General features: G+C 36.0%; 1 pseudogene; it reads left to right on the forward strand.

Annotated features, from left to right (window-relative positions):
* LOC114089025 (large ribosomal subunit protein eL39-like) overlaps window positions 1-5,467 on the forward strand; it is a 164,448-nt pseudogene extending 158,981 nt beyond the window's left edge.
* Window positions 5,468-23,041: the final 17,574 nt, after the last annotated feature.

Here is a 23,041-nt window from a genome sequence, read left to right on the forward strand (position 1 = left end):
TTGTTGCCCCAGGGTAAACCTTTAAAGTGTCGGAAAACCCAAGAAATCTGGTAGAGGATGAACAGCATCTGCTACAGTTTCTTCCCACTTTACACTTGACTTTCTTTCTTAACATACTTTTTGGCTTCCACAATATTCGCGATTGCTTTCCTACTCAGCATCTTGTTCTTCCTTTTCCTGCTCTTTAACCATTTATTCTTCAGATAGGTTTTCACTCTGTACTTGTTTTAGGTGATCCCATTACATGCAAGGCTTCAAATACCACCATTATGCCAGTGATTCCTGTCTTGGGTCAGGATCCCTAGAAACAGCTTAAGACCAGGATCCTTGTAAAAAAAATATTCATTTCTCTCAGGAAAAGGGAGCTAAAGAAAGCAAGATCAGCTAGCTTTCATTTGATATAATGGAGAAATTCTAGAATGTAACTACACCACAGACTTGGTCTCATTTCAAGAGAAGTAGGCTGTACTGCCCACCTTCACATTAGCCAAACATTGGTTTTGGTCTGCCTAATAAGTGGTGAGGGGCTCCTGCATACAGTCTCTTGAGGGAATCAGATCTTGACTGCTCATTGTCTCTGTTTGACAATTGGTGAGATGCCTAGTTTCTCTTAGAGCCAATAACATGTCAAGAGACTTTTGAGTGGTGCACAGTGGTTGTAAGTTGCATGGAGGCTTGTCTCTACTCCAGTCTGCACTTTTTCTCCTATTTATTTAGAAACTTCAAACTTCTTTATCTAGAAGGGCTGCTTCTACTGCAAACTATGCCTGTTGTAGTGCCTTTTCTTCATCTTGGTCTGAGCCCCTGTCAAAATGAGAAGACTTTTACATCACCAAATAGTTGAGCATCAGAGTAATTGTCAGTGTAGAATATGTTGAGTCCAAATACCAAAGAGCCCTTACAAGTTTTATGCTTCTTAATTAGGGGTAAAAACCACAAGGGGCAATAATTGTCCTGTATTCTGATGAGGATGTATAGGTATACACCAAACCACTAGATCCCTAAACACTTCAATCATGTGGCATATTACTGAATTTTTTTTTAGGGTTTCCATCCTACCTTCTGGAGTACAAGTGTTTTATCAAAGCATCCTTAACACTATCCAGGTCAACAGATCTCATTTACATGATATCATTAATACAGGGGAGAAATGTTCTATGTGCCCAGAACAATCCAGATCCCTTTGGATTAAATTATGACAAATAGAATTAATATAGCCTTGAGAAAGCATTTTGAGTATAAATTGTTGATCCTCCCTTATGAATACAATCTATTTCTGATCTTATTTGTGAGCAAGTAAGGAATACATTTACCACGTTAGTAAATTATGTAGCTTAAGTAATTTAATCTGCTCCAGTAAAAATACTATGTCCAGAGTTATAACTGCATTAGGCATCCTACTTGGTTAGGTTTATACAGTTTATCATCAATGAAGTTATAAATGAGTCTTTAATCAACCCTTCCAGTAGTTCTGAAGCCAGTCACACTCTTCAGAATTGCCCCAAATTCTGGCAAGGTCATTAGATCCTCCTGTTAACCATTGGAAGAATGTTGTTTCCTGGAAAGAGAATCTTGTCTGTATCAGTAGCCACCAATTCCAAGAAACTAGGGTGCAAGTCACCCCTGAAGAAGAAGGCATCTGGATAAAATATGATAGTAACTACTACCCTTTCTCACCCTGCCCTTGATGATAAATATTGCCACTTGACCTCAGCTATTTCAAGACCCTATAATCCACAGAGCTGCTAGGAGAAAAAATATGAAAAGCATCTCTGAGTGCTCCTTTATGCTGGAGTTCCCTCACCAGTGCATTCTTTATTGCCTTGGTAAATGGAGTACCCTGAGGAATATGGTGAGCTAGTTATTTTTCTTATATAGAAGAGCCACTCTAGAATGTCCTCTTTTCTCATTTATTAAGGAGAAAGTTCTAACATCTCTGTTTTTCTTAATGAGAAATATTTTTTCCTCTAAGCTTGCAAGTAGAATACCAACACCATATAAGCTCATTTCCTATGGCCATGAGTGAAATATAAAAACACCTTTCTCTTAACAAATTTTTCCTAAGCCAGTTTTATATCCCACTCCATCTAGCACACTCAAGATTTCTATTACCTTTCTATTATCATATTTTCTAAAGTAAATATAAGCAAGGCCTAGATTTCCCTTTACCAGACACTATTTAACCTCCCTTAGCAAGTCAATGTTTCCCCCAGGTGGACTATGCACATAGTCAATGCCAATAATATAACTAGCCAGGAGAAAAGATGGAAACAGATTCTGAAAAGGGAAAATACTGTCTTAGAAGGAACTGTGTCACTTGAGTCCTTCAGATAATTTTTAAAGTGGAGAGGGAAGCTCCCATCTTCTAGCAGTAGATGATTAGCTTCTTCTGCACACACAGATGGTTCAGACAAGTTAGAAGCTTCAAAAATCACAAGTGCACCTATACAGATATCCCCATCCCAAGTTTGAGAGTTCTGCTTTTCCCCTATTCAAGTTGACCTTGGGATAGAAGACTTAACCTAGGCTGAGAATTCAATCTTCTGTGATGTTCTACCATTGGTGCCTGATCTCCATCTGTGTCTGTACTTCAACTTTAGGAGATAAGAATCTCTTTAGAAAACATGTTGGAGGCCCTACTACTCTCACAGTTTGATTAGTAGATATGAAACTATTATTTCTTTTTTCAAAAAGTTGCTTGTGCTTCATAGCAGCCCCCACGTCCTCGGTCTATATAGTTACACTTTCTTCCAGATCTCTCAAATGTGAGACACTGCAGTATTAGCATTTTCTCTTCTACATATAACCCATTTCAGAACATGATGGATCAAATTCTTATCTTTAGCACCACTAGCACATGCCAAGAAACATCAGTACCGTGATTGCCATCAGTGACAGCATTTACACTGCCATCCAGCTGATAACTGTTCCAATTCTATAATTCTCTCCTTAGGATCTGTTTCTTAGTTCAATGCAGGGATCTTTGTTCAAATTACCTATTAATGCACAGGGTAAATTGACAGTGTTTACAAGTTCATTGTTTCTCAGTGGGCTTATCTATTCAAAATTATCTAGGGCACATTTCTGAGGCTTTATAAACTTGTCGAAGACTGTGGGTACGCTCTGATTTTACTTTCAGAAAATCTCCAAGTCCTAACATCTTTACAAATATTTATTTTTATAAACTTATAAAATCACACTGACAGGAATGCATATAAGGATTATGTATTTGCCTTGGGCAGATTGAACATGCACTAAGAAAATTAACAAAGCAATTATTTTCAAGCCTGTATTGTATTATAATGCATGATCGAAAATATTCTGTCATCCAGTATTTAGCAGAATTTTGTAAAACTCAGGAACTAATTTGCCAAAAGTATATTTCAAAATTATTCACAAATGAACCACTAAATACAACATATATATATATATATATATATATATATATATATATATATATATGCTGTAACATTTTGGTGTAAAGCTGTTTAATACAAAATAAGTCAACTCCTGGTTGTCAAAATTAAGTTTTACAATACAGATAATAATACATATATATTAATTATTATTATATTAAAAAATATATAGTCTGAATCAGAATTATATACACAATATTAGTGTCTTTGTTTTTATAATTCAATAGTTAAATTATATTTAATTTTTATTAAATCACTACTCAGCTTTCATCTTTAGACATTCTGAACTACTATCATATTTAATAGCATTACAATTAGGTCAAAAAACACATCACATGTGATCAAAGCATGTTATTTGCATGTACAAATATTCCACAATGAAACTCATTATTCTGTATATTTAAATGCACTAATAAAAATCACAAGCTTATTATATGATTGAAAATCTACAGTATTTGTTACTTAATCTTTCTGACACTCAGTTTTCTTTTCTGTGAAATAGTAATTTTCATACTGCTCTATTCTTAGGGTTGTGTTTAGGATTCACTGAGTAACATAAGTGTCTATCTCATTGGAGGTACTCATAATGTTCCTGTGTTTTCTTTAAAGAAAAAAGAAAAGAAAGACATATTCAAAGGTCCTCCAGGAAAGGATTATAGCAATTTATCTTTAGCATTAGTATGTGACTCACAGAGAAGCTGTAAATTGCCAATAACTAAAGTGAATGTGATAACTGACTACTTATGATAATCAGTGTATGGGGTTTTTCCCCGTTTTTGTAATTTTTTTTAAAGTCTGGGAAAATAAATTTTCCAATAATATTTGTTGAATGATTTGATAAATTTTAGGATAGATGATGTTTAAAAGTACAAGAAAGTCCACTATAGTTCAAAGTAATATGTCAAGAGGCCCTGGGAAAAGAACATTAGTACACCCAACATTTAAAAAACTATTTTAGACTTCATATTAAAACATGAGTATCTTTAGATAGAGATTTTCCAGCAATTATGACAATTCTACTTCCTTCTATTCTATTTTCCCTTTAAGAAAAGTTAACCACAATATAAGCTAGAAAGTGATAAATAATATGAGAGAGAACAGGGGACAGATGTGGGAATTAATCAAGGTAAGTTGACATGGGAATCAAACTTTAATGGTAGGAAAAGGAAATTTTGAGTTTTAAAAAATTCAATGACTTCTATTTTTTCTCCCAGAATCTCAGGAAGCTTTATTTGAGATGCTGATGAGACCTCTGGAATCCCCTCCAAGCATTCTTCTGACTACATGTACCACTCATGGATCCCAGGAGTACACCCAGCCTCTGCCATCAGTGAATTTTTTTTTTATCATTATTGGTACTAGCTTTTGGTGGCAACACTTCCCAATAACTATTCCTGAAAAATCTTATCCATGATGGCAAGAGTTTTCATCTTTCCAACACCTGAATGCCTGTGTCTAAATAGAGTTTGGCACATGGTAGGTATTCGATAAATATTTTTGAATAAATTAATTTAATAAAGGGATAGATCCTAGCAATTGCCGTGACTCCATTTGGCAGCAACCACCAATGAAAATGACCTTTAGCATCTTCTCTGCCTTAATACATTAAAGTATTTCTTGCTTTTGGACCAGCTCTTAGATTTTGACTTGCAGGATGGCTCAAAGATAATTTCTGAACGGGACTTCTGTTGAGCAACTCAAGACATGGCTCCTGATGAGTCCTATAGGTAAAAGCCTATACAATATCTCTTTCAAATAACAATTCTCTGAAGGAATGGGTCTAAAACTCTAGAATTGGAAACCAAACACAAATCCAACAGCCATCTGAAAATCCTACAGCTATCTTCACCTTTTTTCAGTCATTGTGTTGCAAGCACTTGATTCAGTTCCTCACCTGTCTTCTCACAAGACTTTTGGGATCAAGCGATTCCTGGCCAAGAAACAAAAGCAAAATCATCCCATTCCCCCTGTAGATTCAAATGAAAACTGGGAATAAGATCAGGTACAACTCCAAGAGCAGACATTGGAGGAGAACCAAACTGGATCTATAAGGAATTACATGTTTATGTTTTATCAAGGTTATGATCATCTTGTCATGTCCAGCTGAAAACATCACCACTATCTGGACAGTTGAGAACATTTAACTGAGAATGTGAGCTTTCTTTAGTTAGAAAGGTGCTGCAGTACTGGTTTGGGTTGGTTCAGTAATAAATATGTGAAACTTTAAAAAATAAAAAACAAGAAGAATAAAGAAAATCACACAGCTAGCTGTTAAATTTTTCTTCCTGTAGGCCAGGTTAGGACACAATTCCATTGATTCTCTAAGGGAACCCTTTTGATAAAGTTATCAATAATTCAGTTCATCAAATACATATTGAGTACCTACTATGAGACAGGCCCTCTTCCAGATAACTTACATATGACTCATAAATTTCTACTAAGGACTTCAAACTCCGTTAAACATGGGAATCAGCCGTAATTCAAACTCCCCTTCAACAGGGTCAGATTTACCTTGTAGATCAAAAAACACCCATACTTACATTTTTTAACTTAGAGCTTTACATCAGTTCTATGACAAAGACACAAGTCATTTCCATTTCACAAATGAAAAAACAAGTATGATTATTACCTGTTGATTAAAAACAAAAGAAAAGAAAAAATTTAGGCTTAGAATATATAAATTGCCTAAGATCACCCCAACTCTTGGACTTCTTGGTATCAGAAAATAGCAGAGCTCTTTCTTTTCCCCACATCAGGCACATTTTCCACTGGATCCTATGTTCATTCTCAGAGTCCATAATTTCTGTATTTTGTTTGTTTTGTTTTGTTTCTTTTCCTATTGTTATTCAAACAAAGTATTATGTACTCATTTATTTATTTAGCATGAAATATATTTAAGCACTAGAACATGATGTATAAAACACCTTGTTTCAAGGCCATTTTGTATTCTAATGGGAAAAATCAGACACATATAGGTATCTATAAGCTAAAAGAGGAAGTGATGACGCATACCATAAGATCCCAAAATAAAAATATACCAGAGATCACTTCCAGATGGGGGAAAAAACAAGACTTCCTGCAAGCAAGACTTTAGGAATATGTGACTAAATCAAAAGAAAAGAAAATTCCATTTAATGATCTTTGCACAACAGCCCACTATTTTGGTTAATTACAAGCTGAAGAAAAAAAAAAAACAGAAGAAAGCTATGACCCATTTAAAGTTCATGACATTATTCTTCCATCAAAAATTGAATATGAAATACATTCACATAAATTCCCACGCTGGCAAGTTGTGAGTGCTCAGTTAATAGAGGATCTCCACCCATCCACCCCCAACTCACTTTCCATTGGAGGAAATTTAGAGTCTAAATTAGAAGAAAATTATAAGCTTCCCACTTTAGCAGACTGAAAACTCATCAGAGATAAATCTTAGTGCTGGCAGAATCATCTTCCTCCTGGTTAAACTGCATGTGTTAAGTGGATTTCATATTCTGTTCATTCACTTGATTATACATAACACAAAAAAAGTGGCAGTCATGTACTATCCAAATTTGAATCGACTATTAGCATGTCCTCAGTGCCCATGCAATTACAGTTGGCTTAGACACCCAGGTGGAAACTCATCAGCCAATATTATCCTCTCATAGCCAAGTGTATTCACAAATGCACTGGCATCAACAACTAGCCTATCTATCTTATTTTTCATGTCAAATTTTCCCCTAATTTTAAAGGATTATACTGGAACCATGAAGAGACATGGTTTAGTTTTTAAAGAAGTGATGCTTACAGCTAATACCTAAATTTGTGTTTTTTTTTTCCTAGTTGCATGTCTCTAAGGTCAGTTGATATTCATTTTGATTTTTCTTTCAATGTACCATTAAGAAAGAAAGAACAAATCATTTTTTAAAAAAGGATCGGAAACTTTGAGATGAAAACTCACAGAACAATAGGAGTAGAAAAGTAAAAGCATCCACAGAATGGAAAAGAGGAGCCCAGATCTAGAGAACACAGGAAGCTGCAACAGAGCAGCTGAGTGAGCCAGGAGGCACACAGACTCTTCTGTGGCAAGAAGGGAAATTTAGATCACTGAGACACTAAAAGACGTTGTAAATAAAGCAGTTTAGCAATGTTTCATATTTATACAATACGTTATAAATTTGTGTTCTTTTAATCTTTTACTATAATTTTGAGGGAGTTTAATGTGCTTTTTCACTTAAGGAAAATATTTTCATTTTTCAGTTACAGAAACTGAAACTCAGAGTGATACGTTTTGACCAAAGTCCTGAGATTTGGTGATGAAGGAGCTGGAACATGAATTTGGGGCCTCTGAGTCCCAGTCCCCATGCCTGTTCACCATTCTACACTTCCAAAACTCTAGAAGTAAGAATAAAACTGGCTTCTCTATTACTGCATGTGGTAGAGTGGAGGAAGGCACTTCACTCAGCAGGAGGGACAGAATTAGAAATTAGGGACGGAATTAGAAATTAGTGACAGAATTAGAAACTGTGTGAGCAATGTGCTCAAATTATCTAAATCGTTTTTTATAAATCAATTAAAGCTCTGTGATGATTTTTAAGTTGAAAAATCATGGGATTCCAGAATGACAAATAAAAAGTAAAGACTGGTTTAGGGACATTTTATGGCCAAATTGAGTAATAGAATAAAATTTATTTTATTAACAACTAATATTAATTGAGAACTTAACTATTTACCAGACTCTACACTAAGTATTGATACATATTACACCATTAAATCTTCACAGCCCTATGAAGCAGGTACTATTGGGGATGCCATCTTTCAGATGAGAAAATTAAGAAGCAGAAAGGTTGAAGAGGTTTCCCAAAGCCACAAAGCTGAAAACCAACAAGGGCAGGATTTGAGTGTAGGAAATCCAGAGTCCAGAACCTAAAGTCCTAATCAGCACCCTGTCTCTGCAAGCTACTAGTTATTCAAGCTGTCAAGATGCTGTGTCATGGACATTACGTACGATCCTCATTATTCCTAAGAATCCGAAAATTGGCATAATCCTAATTTTATGTACTTTATATGTGGGAAAAACAAGTTTTAGAGACTAAGTGGAAAATAAAAGAGCCTGAGAAAGATCCTCTTATGAGACAGGAAGGAAATAATGTCATAAATAAATGAACTTCAGGTCAAGTAAAATAAGACATTGAAATGCTCATTCCATTTAAGTTCATTGGTAACTTAGCAAGAGGCATTTCAAGAAGGGGCTGGAAACCAGCTTGCAGTGTGTTGGCAAAGGAATGGGAGATGAGGTGAGGAAACTACAAAGGAAAGAGGGAGCTGTAGCTGGAGGGGAAAATAGGTCAAGAGATCATGTCTAACATGAAAGACATCTGAGCATGAGATGGAGGTCTCAATGAAGATGGCCAAGAGCCTTGACGCAGATAGAGATTTAAGATCCAAGAAGGGGATGAAGTAATCAAGGAAACCACATCCCCAAAGGGGAGTAAGAAAGATGGAACTCACAGCGCCAATAGAGGATTTGCCCTGGGCAGAGGGGGCCAGACATTTTAAGATAGCTGCTATGTTAAGAGGGGCATTGAAAAAGTGGAATAAAATCCAAAACACTAAAATGTTGGTTTACTTCAATAGGTGGAGAGAAGGAGAGATGAGTGGTGGAGAGCCCTCTGAGCATGCAGGGTCATGGGAAGACTTTGGAGTTCAAAGTATGAGAAAGTCTTTGTCAACAAAATGGGATCAAAAGCTCAACTGTCAGAGCACTGAACATATGGAATAGAATTAGTAACAGCTTGTCATTTGGGGAAGTATAACATGTAAACATTACTCTATCCCACAGAACACTAATGTATTTTCAGAAATAAATTTACTAACCCTCATCAGGTTATTTTAGGACCAACAAATTTATTGTGAGTCATTGGTTATGTGGATCTGCTCCCACCATGATATTTTAATGATTTTTTCCAAATTAAGTTTTCTTCAGATGTGCCCTGCCTGCCTCTGTTCCTATGCTTCCTGCCAGTCCAGCTCTACTCCCTAGGAAGTCCAGGATGGCCTGCTGGTCCACTCAGAGGGCAGCTCCCCATGAGCCAGCCCATGGCCCTTCCTGCCAGAACTGTTTTCTCTCCTTGGGCCATTCAGGCTATGACCCCACGCTACTCAAGAGATAGTCTTCAGAGGAGCAGTTTAGGCAATGCCTGGGGGCTTATTAGGAATGTAAAGCCTTGGGCCCACCCTTGGACTTTATATCAAGGTCCTTAGGCCAGTTGTGCACATACTAGAATCTGGGAAGTTTAGGCTTCTCATCGGTCTATCTTAACTTTTATTAGGTCAGCTTGTTTCTACCTTATTTAATTTCCAATTTAAATTTCCAAAAGAAAAGGGATCATTCTTATTTGTATGCCTTACTGGACATTTATCCATGGAATATACTTCCAAATACCCTTAACCCAGTGTAGGCAGTCCTTTGATTCATTTTCAGGGTCACCTTTCTGTTACAACCATCTCAACCCAACCTACTTGATATCTGTACTCATGCACCTCCCCACAAAAACAAGGCAAAAAAAACCAATGGCCGAGAATGTTCTCACTGATGTGCAGATTTTAACACACAGCAAGGTGGAGAGGGAAGAATAGAAGTTCATTGGATTAGACAAAGGGGAGTGAAAGGGGTGGGGGATAAGAAAAACAGAGTGAATCAGACATAACTTTCCTATGTTCATATATGAATACACGGACAACCAGTGAAACTCCACATCCAGTTCAACCACAAGAATGGGATCCTAACTGGAATAAGTTATACTCCATGTATGTGCAATATGTCAAAATATACTCTACTGTCATGTTTATCTAAGAAGAACAAAAAAAAATTTATAAAACACAAGTCATGTACTTTCATGCTGCTTTGACTGTTGTCATGCTGTTCCTTTGATCCCTCCCAGTCCTTTTCCTCTTGATGAAATACCAATCATTATAAAAGTCCATTGTCAACTGTTCTAGAAAACCTCACCCAAGGATTTCTAACTCTACATGTGGATGACACTTTTTGCAGAGCTTCTCTCTCCTCTACTATTATTTCTTTTTGTTAGATTTCTATTTTCATTGTGAGCTATAAATACTATAAAATTATTCCTTTGTGTATTTTCCTAAGTAAAATATGAAGTCCATCATGACAGAGACTGTATTCTATTCATCTTATATACCTAGCACAATTTCTAGAACCTAGTAAGAAATCAAGGCATTGTTATAATTTTTTGAAAACTACAATATAAGTAAATATGGACACAGATATTTATTGAATAGTTATTTTATCTTTACATTATATACATAGTTATGTACATAAATGCTGTGTACATAGTTCATGTAAGTAATTTTTATATGCTTAATTCATATATGTATTTAATTGCACTTGATTTATATATTTAGTATATATAATTTATATATAGCTAACTTACATACATATAATTCATAAATGTATTTGGCTGCTAAGTGTGTGTTTGTGTATATGTGTCTTCAGGGTATTTGGATTAACTGAGTTTTCTCAGGAGAATATACAAAGGGAAGAACATGAGAAAATATTTTAAATGAGGGATCTGGGGGGGAATGTTTTCTTTCCATAGCCCCTGAAATGACTAATGTAACCACATAAATCCCCATGAGCTTATAGGATTTGTTTTTGGCAAAAACACACATGCTAAATAGCTACCCGCATGCCTAAATCATCTAGGTTGCCAAATTTCTATTTACAATTGTCTTACTTTAGGCTCTGCAGGACTTTAGGCTCTTCTGATTCCTGTCCGAACCACTTATAAAATGAAGTTCTCTTTGTTTTTTTGCCATAGTTTTAAACTCAAGAAATAAGCACATTTTCATAGAACATGCATAAAGTGCACATTAGCAGAGTCACAGAAGTGGTCCTTGTCCTCGGGGGTAAAGTAACAAAGGATGTGAGAAATGATTTATTAAATCCCTCTTGTATGCCAGACATTATTCTAAACAATTTACATGCATTCTCACTCTTATCCTCAAGACAACTCTAAGAGGTAACCCTCAATTCTCCTGGTTCTCAGGCCTTTGGACTCAGACTGAAGCCACATCGCTAGCTCTTCTGAGTCTCCAGAATGCCAACTGCAGATCTTGGGATGTGTTAGCCTCCATGGTCATGTGAGCCAACTCCTTGCAATAAATCTCTCTCTCCTCTCTTGATTGGGCAGGAAGGGTAGGGATGGACAACATGATAATAGTTATATTTCTCTGGAGAACCATAACACAATGACTTATGTTTATAAGTCAACATCTGCTTAAAATAAAAATACAAGACAACACTGGAAGCAACTCCTTTGAAAATATTAGGATTATCCATATTTCTCAAGAGTTCCTGGGGTATTTCAAAGATATGCATTCAGCGTAAACATCAAGAATTAAAAGTTGTGAAGTCTTCTTTCATTACAGCCTAAAGAGAATAAGAATGATGACACAGAACTATGGGGTTAAGAGTCAGACCACAATTTAGCAGTGCTTCCTTAAGGCCTATATATATATATAGGATGATATATATATATATATATATATATATATATATATATATATATATATATATATCATTCTATTTTTTCTTTTTTTAAAATACAGATAAAGGTTTATTATCCACAATATTCCAAGTGTTCCATTATAAGTACATTATTTTTCTTCATGGCATTTACTATGATTCGCAATTTTGTCATTTAGTTATTTGCTTGCTTATTATCTACTTTCTCTGAGGTACAAATTATAGGCTTACTTTATAAGCTAAGAGAAATTAATAACTCCTTCATTTACTAGCTGACTAATCAATTCAAGAATATGTTTCTTAAGTATTATGTCTTTATCTTTAAGTAGGGAACCAGATTGCCTAGTTCACAGGGCTGTTCTAATAAATGATTATTTAAATTGTGCATATGAAGTATAACAGGTGCTCAATAAATATTGATTTCCTTTCCTTTTACTTCAGGCATGCAAAATTCCAATAACTAATTACCCAAATCATACCCTAGAGTTTCATGTAACTATTATAGGTTGTTATTTGAAAAGAATAATTTAAAAGAATGAAGCTTAAGCTGCATATTTTACACTATATTTATTATGTGTGTGTGTATACACACACTGAATTGAGCATTTTAGGATGTTAGCTTTTCAAAACTAACAAATATCTAGGATAATTAACTTATATAGACAAAATTTTTATTTTGGCTCACAGTATTGGAAGTTCCAGTCTATTATCAATTAGACCCATTGCCTTTGGGCCTATATATAGCAAGACAGCATATCTTGTGTTGTGAATGGATAATTATGATTATAATGCATTCCACTATTGTCATGTATGTAAGAAATTTTTTTTAAAGTTAAAAAAAAAAGACAGCATATCGTGGCAGGAAGAAGCAGGAGGGCAAAAACATTCCTCCCATGGACAGGAGGAAAAAGGGAAATAGAGGAAGAGTCTGGGGTCCCCTGATCTCTCCAATGAACTAAAGACCTCCTCCCAGGCCCCACATTTTAAAGGCTTCACCACATCCCAATAACATCATCCTAAAGATCAAGCATTTCACTCATGGACCTTTGGAGTAGGATTCAGACTATAACATTCACCAGTAGACAGCATTTATTAAACTAATTATAAATTTCTAATTTTATACTCCTCAACCAGTTCCCATATTAGTATTTTAAGATCTATTTTGAATGCTGTCATGAATAGGCTCTTGTAAGTAATCATTTTCTCTTTAGATTATTTTCAAATGAGGTTTCCTGTTCACTTAAGGAAAATGCCTGATGTATCTTTTTCATCCTTTCATTTCCATGAGATTGTTTCAATCATATTTTACATAGCAGATTATACTTAAAATGAGAGTCAGTGCTTATAACAAAGAAAGATCTGTCATACGGACATGCTGCTCTTCCTGCAAAAACTTTACCTGGGACCCTTTATCATTAGAGGTTTACTGAAGTGTGAATGGCTTATATCATTTGGTTTCAGTTCTTTCCTGACTGATGAAATTAATTCAAAGCTTGCGATTCATAATTTTAGGAAATTGAACTTTCTCCTTTTTCAGTAAAATAATTAAATATTTTAAAGGATTTAAAATATTTTAAATTCACTTTTCTCCCTGAATGTCTACATTTGTTTCATTTTATAGGAGGTATGACTTTACGCTATGATGTACTCATAAAAGCCTTACCACTCTCGGGAGACTGAGGCAGGAGGATAGTAAGTTCAAAGCCAACCTAAGCAAAAGTGAGGCACTAAGCAACTCAGTGAGACCCTGTCTCTAAATAAAAATACAAAAAAAAAAAAAAAAAAAAAACCCTCCTGCCTGAAGGGCTGAAGATGTGGTTCAGTGGTCGAGTGCCCCTGAGTTCAATTCCCAGGACCCACTCCCCAAGAAAAAGTCAGCCTTAATGGTCTAGGAATGCAGCTCAGTGGCAGAGCCCTTTTCTAGCATCCCAAAGCCTTGGGTTCAATCCCCAGCAATCCCAAAATGAAAAAAATTAGCCCTAATAACAGAAGCCATGTTTGACTGTGACAAAGTAAATACAAGACATAGTCCAAAAACTTCAAGTTTTTTTCCAAAAACTTATTCTGTAGGAGTGCTTTTTTTAGTAGAGGGACTATTAATTCCTTAACTAGTCATTTGTTTTCAACTACAGCTGTGCAGTGGGTCTTGCCTACAACTACACTCGTTCCGTGCTTTCTTTCTGTACACAGTTCTTTGGAATTTGTTTTCCTTTTATAGTTCTCATTAGCTGTGTACAGCTGAAGGCATGTTAAATTTAACATATTCTCTGTAACTGAGAGACCTTGTTAATATGATTTTATATAGTTTAATTTATCCTTTACCCACTTTAGACAAAATTTTACTTTCAGAAATTTATGCACAGGTCAAGGCAGATTTAGCTTAAGAATATTATGTGCAATTCTAAAGAGGTAATATACTCACTCATGGCAAAAGTCAAATGATAACATGATGAATTGAATCATCTTATGCTTTTTATTTCATTCACTTATAGCTGGCAATCTTATAAACAACCGAAAAGTAAAACATCATGAGGAAGTTGAAGTAATAAATCATGCTTTCTGAATCTCTCAACATTTCTTCCCTTTCTTCCCACTCTCTCTTACCCTAGAGACCACATCTTTTCCTGTCCTCAGTTCACAGTTAGAGGGAGACCATACCCCAGAGAGGTAAAAAGTAAAAAGCAATTTTCCAAAACAGTCCCAGGCCCCAGGGAAGTTCAGGAAGCTAAGAGCTCTCTGGCCTTCCTCACTTAACTGGTCTCGTATCTGATGCGGAGCCTGTATTTCCCCATATTTTCTTCTGTGGTCCTAGTTAGGAAAGTTGACTGATGTATGAGGTCCTCGCTCTCACTAGATAGCTGACTTTTATTGGGATTATTTCATTTGATTCATGAGTAAAATGCAGCATCCATATGTATCTCAGATTTATTACTTATTGTCTTTACAATCTATAAGCCCCATCAAACCCTATAAATGTTAGTGCGTAACGTCATTTTTCCAAGAGCTAGTTAACCTTGTCACTTAAAGCAAGCAAAGATTCTCTCTTAAATCAAAAAATCATTCCACAGCCTCAATTGGATAAATACTTGTGAGAAAAATGCCAAGGAGCTACTTTTTCTCATGGGTCTGTATGTTTTTGCAAGTGAAAATAGCTGAATGAATGACGACATTAAAGTTTTTACTCATCACCACCAGAAATCCGGTCCGAAGGGTACATCTAACCCCTGTGGGGGAAAAAGTAATGGGAAACATGCCTTCAGCTGTACACAGCTAATGAGAACTATAACATCAAAACATCCCTATGGGACATGACTTACCAGAATCAGTAATTTCGAAAGTAATACTTTTCCTAGTATTTTCCTGGGAAAAGTTGTTGGCTCTCTATATATTTTAAAGTTATCTTTGAGAGTTTAATGTATACCACAAATAATCCAAATAGGTGTTAAGATGAAGGAGAAGTCTTTCCTACAAATCACATTCTCCCCAAATCATACTGACTTAACAAAAACTTCAGAATATTATCTGAGATAAGTGTTTTTCCAACTTTAGCATGCATCAGAATCACCTGGAGATCTTGTTAAAATAAGAAGCTAGAGTTTCTGATTCAGTAGGAGTGGGGTAAGTCCTGAGTACTTTCCTAAGAAGTTCCTGTGATGCTAATGCTACTTGTCCGGGGACCAACCACACTTACAGAATTATGAGGCTTAAATAAGTTACTGAATTTATAATATTCATCTCTAATATCAGTGTTTTTAAAATATTTTTATTAGAGATCATAACTATACATTGTATTTGGGTTCATTTGGACAAAATCATATGTCCAAGGAAATTTATTTCAAGCCCCATTGCCCCCCAACTTTTCTTCCCCTCCTCCCTCCTGCCATTCTTCTTCTCTTCTCTACTCCATTAAAGTTTCTTTCTTCTACATATACATAAAACTGAAATTCCCTTTTGTATCTTCATATGTGAATATAGCAAGATTTTTGTTAAATTCATTCCATTTATCTTCCCCTTTCCCTTCCTTCCTTCCTCTTGTTCTCCTATATCTACTCTACTGATATTCCCTGGATCTTTATAATATCACTATTTTTATAGGAAAATAGCAGTTAAACAGACAAGAACAGTAGCTCCTATTATCTCCTGAATCTTTATTATATTATATGATTTAAAATTTAGTTATTTTAAAGACTGAGGTTGTGATAGTTAATTTGGGTGTCCACTGGAGCACTGGTAAAGTATGACCTCTGAGAATGTTTGTCAAGATGATTCCAGAGAGGACTGGCATGTGGGTCAGTGAACAAAATGGGGAAGACCTCCCTTCAATGTGGACAAACACCGTCCAACTGCCTGGAGGCCCAAATGGAACAATAAAATGGAAGAAGATGGAAACTCTCTGAATCTTCCTCCCTGAGTGGAAGATTCCTCCTGCCCAGGGTCTTCGGGCTTTGGATCCTTTGTACTAGGGGGCTTTGGGGCATTTGCCTATGAACTGGAGGCTGCAACATTGATTTTCCTGGTCCTGGGGCTTCCATCTTCTTGGACAGAGCCATGCTACTGGCTTCTCAGTTTTCCAGTTTGCAGACGGCCATCATGGACCTTTTCAGCCTTTGTGATCTTGTGAGCCTATCCCCTAATAAGCTCCCTCTTTTATCTATAAAAAATATATAATCCAATATAATATAGGTTAATTATAAACATTTTATAAAATATATTTATAAATATTTATATTATAAATGTTTTTATAGGTAAAGGGGGATTTATTGGGGATATATATAATATAGTTATTCATTAAGGATATACATATGCATATATCTCCTATTGGGAATGGAGTGAATCTATTGGTTCCACTTCTCTGGAAAAACCTGACTAAATAAAAGGTGATGTCAGGATCTCACACCTTAACAAAGGTTGGCTGATGAGTTGGTGATGAAATGCATGCTACTGTCTCAAGGTACCAAGTCAGCTTTCACTATCTCTAGTCTATAACCAAACTAGCCATAATCTTCACATTGAGAAAACCTCAGAAAAGAGAACAACCTGTTAAATGTCACCAGCGTCATCTTTGGAGGAAAAAATATTTGAATAGGAGAGACTGGAAGAAAAATGAGGGGGAAAAAAGACTATAAGAAAATGAAGCTTTGAAAAGGCAAAACAAAACCTTATACATGGTCCTATCATTATGACAGTTTGCCTGGTCTGCTAAGGAAACTTTATTCCAAATTATAAAAGTAGATCTTGGCTTGATATTGAAATTAATTTCTCCAGTTTTGGCTTTGTGTCCATTTGTTTTGTTGTGTTTTGCATTTTTATTCCTTCCTTGTACTTCCTAACAGTGGAAACTTCCTTTGGGTCTTTTTTTATTAAATGTGATCACCATCAGGGTCACATAAAATGACATATTTCATGTGGTTTTACTTAGAAAGAATTCATATTTTAATATTTCTGGAGGGCATTTTGGCTGTATAAACCAAAAGATTCTAAAATGTATATTCTCTTTGACCCAGAAAATCCATTCTTAGAATTTATCCTAAGGGAAATTTAACATGCCTGTATCTTCAAACATTTAGCAATATGGACAGTCATCAAAGAAAGTTCATCTTTTAAAACATTATAAAAGTTTAAATTTCTAATAAAATGACATTTTTAAATCTGTGACACACTCAAACCTATCACTTAAATATAGAAGAATTTTTAATTGGTACAGAAAGATATCCAGGATATAATATTACATTTAGAAAACCAAGAGAAGATCCAAGATGGTGGGCTAGAGGGAGGCTGTATTCTGTGTAGCTCCATGACCTGGGATTCAAGCAGTGGGAATACTGTTTATCTGCCAGTTATTAAAGGACCCTTTACAGCTGCTCCTGTGGAGGAATCCCAGCCACCATGCCCACTCAGGTCCCCAGGCCTCAGCATCCGCGCAGGACCTCTGGCTGCCATTCCGAGCAGGACCCTCAGCATCAACACTCACACTGGTCCCCTGGCCACCCACCTGCAGCCATAATCTCAACCACTACTCCCACACAGATCCTCTGGCTGCTGCCCACGCACAGGACCTCCATCCACCACTCCTGTGTGGCGACCCCTCTACCAATGTGGGGCTCCCCCAATCACTTCTATCGTGAGACACTGCAACCACTGCCATAGTCCCCTACATGCAGTAACCTGCACCTGGGGACACAAGACAGGGTCTGGATACAGCCGCCAACCACAATACTACACACCACAGAGTTGTATCTCTGAACACGCCACCCATCACCATTGCCTGGCCCCACCCAACTGGACACCCCATCACTGAAAGCAGCCGCCTCCATTTTGAGACACCTTTGTCACCATCTTTAGTTGGGGCAATTCCCAGCTATAGTCCCCAAATCCCCCGTCTCCCCCAAAGCCACTAACCCTGCACAGTGCTATATGGCTGGTTGGTAGCTCACAAAGCCTGGTCCAGAACTGCCCAATACAAAATAGCTCTCCAAGATGAGTGTGCAGACCCCAGAGCACAGCCTACAATACCTCTGAAGTGAGAGGTTCCTGATTTGGAAATAGAAAGGGAGGGAGTGAGTAAGATACAGTTTAGAGACTAAATTAGAGACCAATTGTGAAATCTATAGGAGATAGAAGGATAAGACCAGGTGTCCACATCACTTGAGCAGGCCCCAAAAGAGATTCTTGGGGTGCAGTCTCCCATCAGGGACCAGCAAGTGTATACCCCACCTCCAGGAGTTCCACCTCCAAACCCAACCCTCCCACACTAATAACCTTCACCGTCCTGAGGGCAGAGACACCGGCAAACAACAGACAACCCACCTACTGGATGAGAAGAGAAGCAGGAAAGATACTGCACTCCAACAAAAACAATCTTTGTATTTTCCTTCAAGATTTTTTTCTCTTTTCTATTTTTTTTCTTTTTTTTCTCTCTCTCTTCTCCTGCCTTCACATCCCCAACATTTGTGAAGCCAAGTACTTTTCATAGATTAGGCTGCTGAAGTCTGGGATGTCTGAATAATGTATTACAGTTGTGTTGTTTATTTTTTTACCTTCTATTTTTCTTAATTTTTATGTGTTTTTTTTTTAGTACTCTGTCTATTGTCTTCCCATTTGTGTCCCCAAAATAACTTTCTCTGTTCTCCTGCTACTAGCCAACTTCTTTAGATTCCTCTTTCATGCTTTCTAAGACCTAATAACTCTACATCCTCACTTCCTACCTCCTTAACATCTCATCCTACACACCACCCCCAGTTCTTTCTGTCCACCATCAGAAATTGTAGACCCTTTTGCAAACATACCATTTATATTGTACATAATAATTAACTCACCATTTCTGTATATTGTGACAAAACCGTAAACATCTTAATAAAAGCTCTTTGGTTTAAGGCTGTGTAGGAATTCTGACCATGGAAATATACAGGGAAGTGTTCCTTTGAAGAGCAAACTCCCAGGGGGGACCTGGAACTTTGTTTCATATGCTTGGAATGCTCAGCAGTTTCTCCTAGAAGCTAATAAGATAACTAATACAGGTGCAGTATCTAATTGCTATGGTAATATCCTTTGTGAAGAGGCTCTGTGCTACAGTCTTATGATCCTGGACCCTGATGTCATACACTCGGCTCCTAGGAATAAAGGAACACCAAACAATAATGCAATTATGGCACTAATGACCTAAAGTAACCTATTAATATAAATAAAGCTTGGCAGTTTGGCATCTCTGCCATTCTGCCATATTTCCTGCCTCTGCATCTTGTCTCTGTGTCTCCTTTTATTTTCCTTAGAGTATATTGTTTGTATTGGGATCTGTTAATATTGGTCTCCCCCTTGAAGGAGGACACTATAATCCTATAGGGTAAAACCTGTAACATCTTAGATATGTAGTGCTAGAAGGGAAAACACAAAAACAACTTGAAAAAACAAGGGAAGAAAGTGCCCCAAACAAACAAAGATACTACTTTATTAGAATCAATGGCCAGCACAGCAGAAGAAATGACAGAAAATGAGTTCAGGATATACATAATTGAAATGTTCTGTGAATAAAGGATGATATAAGAGAGAAAATACAGGCAGCAAAATATCATTTCAATAAAGAGCTACATAAGCAAATACAGGAAGCAAAAGATTACTTCAATAATGAGATAGCGGTTCTGAAAAAAGACCAAACAGAAATCCTTGAAACGAAGAAAACAATAAACCAAATTAAAAACTCAATAGAAAGCATCACCAACAGATTAGATCACTTAGAAGACAGGACCTCAGACAATGAAGACTAAATATATAATCTCAAAAAGAATGTAGATCACACAATGAAGACAGTAAGAAACCATCAGCAGAACATTCAAGAATTATGGGATAAAATAAAAAGGCCAAATTTAAGAATAATTGGGATAGAGGAATGCACAGAGTTCCAAATCAAAGGAATGAACAATCTATTCAATGAAATAATATCAGAAAAATGTCTGAACATGAAGAATAATTGGAAAATCAAATACAAGACGCTTACCAGAGACCAAATGTACAAAAATCACAGCAGATCTACACCAAGGAATATTATAATGAAAATGCCTAGCATACAGAAAAGGATAAAATTTCAAAAGCCACACAAGAAAAGAAACAGATTACATATCGGAAAACCAATTAGGATATCTGCAGATTTTTCAACCCAGACCCTGAAAGCTAGAAGATCCTGGAACAACATATACCAAGCTCTGAAAGAAAATGGATGCCAACCAAGAATCTTATATCCAGCAAAATTTAGATTTGATAACAAAACAAAAACCTTCCATTGGAAAAAAAAAGTTAAAAGAATTTAGAACTAGAATGCCTGCACTACAGAACATCCTTGACAAAATATTCCATGAGGAGGAGATTAAAAAAAAAAACAATTAAAATCAGCAAAGGGAGGTAGTACACTAAAGTAAAAACCAGTCAATGAGAAACCAAGTCAAGTTAAATACCAAAAAAAAAAAAAAAGAAAAAAAATGACCAGGAATACAAATCATGTCTCGATAATAACCCTGAATGACATTGACCTAAACTCATTAATCAAAAGACATAGACTGGAAGAATGGATTTTTTAAAAAGACCAAACAATATTCTGTCTTCAAGAGACTCATCTCATAGGAAAAGACATCCTCAGGCTGAAGGTGAAAAGTTGGGAAAATACATACTACTCACATGGAACACAGAAACAAGCAGTAGTTTCTATCCTTATATCCAATAAAGTAGACTTCAAGCCAAAGTTAATCAAAAAGGGAAAAAGAATATATAACATACTGCTTAAGGGAACCATACAGCAACAAAATATAACAATTATAAATGAATATGTCCCAAACAATGGAGCATCTACGTTCATCAAACAAACTCTTCTCAACTTCAAGAGTCAAATAGACCACTGGATAGATCTTCCAAACAAACATTAAACAGAGAAACTTTAGAATTCAATAATACAATCAATAACTTAGACATAATAGACATATATAGAATATTTCATCCATCAACAAGTGAATACACTTTCTTTTCAGCAGCACATGGATCCTTCTCTAAAATAGACCATATATTAGGCCACAAAGCAACTCTTAGCAAATACAAAAAGTAGAGATACTACCCTGAATTCTACCAGATCATAATGGAATGAAATTAGAAATCAATGATAAAATAAAAAATAGAAGCTACTCCAACACCTGGAGACTAAATAATATGCTATTGAATGAACAATGGATTGCAGAAGTCATGAAAGAAGAGATTAAAAAATTCTTAGAGATAAATGTGAACACTGACATAACATCAAAATCTCTGGGGCACTATGAAAACAGTACTAAGAGAAAAGTTCATTGCATGGAGTTCATTACTTAAAAGAAGAAAAAGACAGAACTTAAATTATCACTATTTGCGGACAATATGATACTATATCTAACAGACCCAAAAGGGTCTACAAAGAAACTACTAGAGCTAATAAGTGAATTCAGCAAAGTGGCAGGATATAAAATCAACACGCATAAATCAAAGGCATTCCTGTATATCAGCGACAAATCTTCTGAAATGGAAATGAGGACAACCACCCCATTCACAATATCCTCAAAAAAAATAAAATACTTGGGAATCAACCTAACAAAAGAGGTGAAAGATTTATACAATGAAAACTACAGAACCCTAAAGAGAGAAATAGAAGAAGATCTTAGAAGATGGAAAAATATATCCTGTTCATGGATAGGCAGAACTAACATCATCAAAATGGCGATATTACCAAAAGTTCTCTATAGGTTTAATGCAATGCCAATCAAAATCCCAACGGCATTTCTTGTAGAAATAGATAAAGCAATCATGAAATTCATTTGGAAAAATAAAAGACCCAGAATAGCAAAAGCAATTCTAAACAGGAAGTGTGAATCAGGAGGTATAGTGATACCAGATTTCAAACTGTACTACAGAGCAATAGTAACAAAAACAGCATGGTACTTGTTATGGTACAAAATAGAGGACACAGAGACCAATCCACAAAATTACAACTTTCTTATATTTGATAAAGGGGCTAAAAGCATGCAATGGAGGAAGGATAGCATCTTCAACAAATGGTGCTGGGAAAACTGGAAATCCATATGCAACAAAATGAAACTGAATCCCTTTCTCTCGCCATGCACAAAAGTTAACTCAAATGGATCAAAGAGCTTGATATCAAATCAGAGACTCTGCGCCTGATAGAAGAAAAAGTTGGCTCCAATCTACATATTGTGGGGTCGGGCTCGAAATTCCTTAATAGAACACTCATAGCACAAGAGTTAATACTAGAATCAACAAATGGGACTTACTCAAACTAAAAAGTTTTTTCTCAGCAAGAGAAACAATAAGAGAGGTAAATAGGGAGCCTACATCCTGGGAACAAATTTTTATTCCTCACACTTCAGATAGAGCCCTAATATCCAGAGTATACAAAGAACTCAAAAATTAAACAATAAGATAACAAATAACCCAATCAACAAATGGGCCAAAGACCTGAACAGACACTTCTCAGAGGATGACATACAATCAATCAATAAGTACATGAAAAAATGCTCACCATCTCTAGCAGTCAGAGAAATGCAAATCAAAACCACCCTAAGATACTATC

Source organism: Marmota flaviventris, chromosome 9 (assembly GCF_047511675.1).
Source record: "Marmota flaviventris isolate mMarFla1 chromosome 9, mMarFla1.hap1, whole genome shotgun sequence".
NCBI classification, from domain to species: domain Eukaryota; kingdom Metazoa; phylum Chordata; class Mammalia; order Rodentia; family Sciuridae; genus Marmota; species Marmota flaviventris.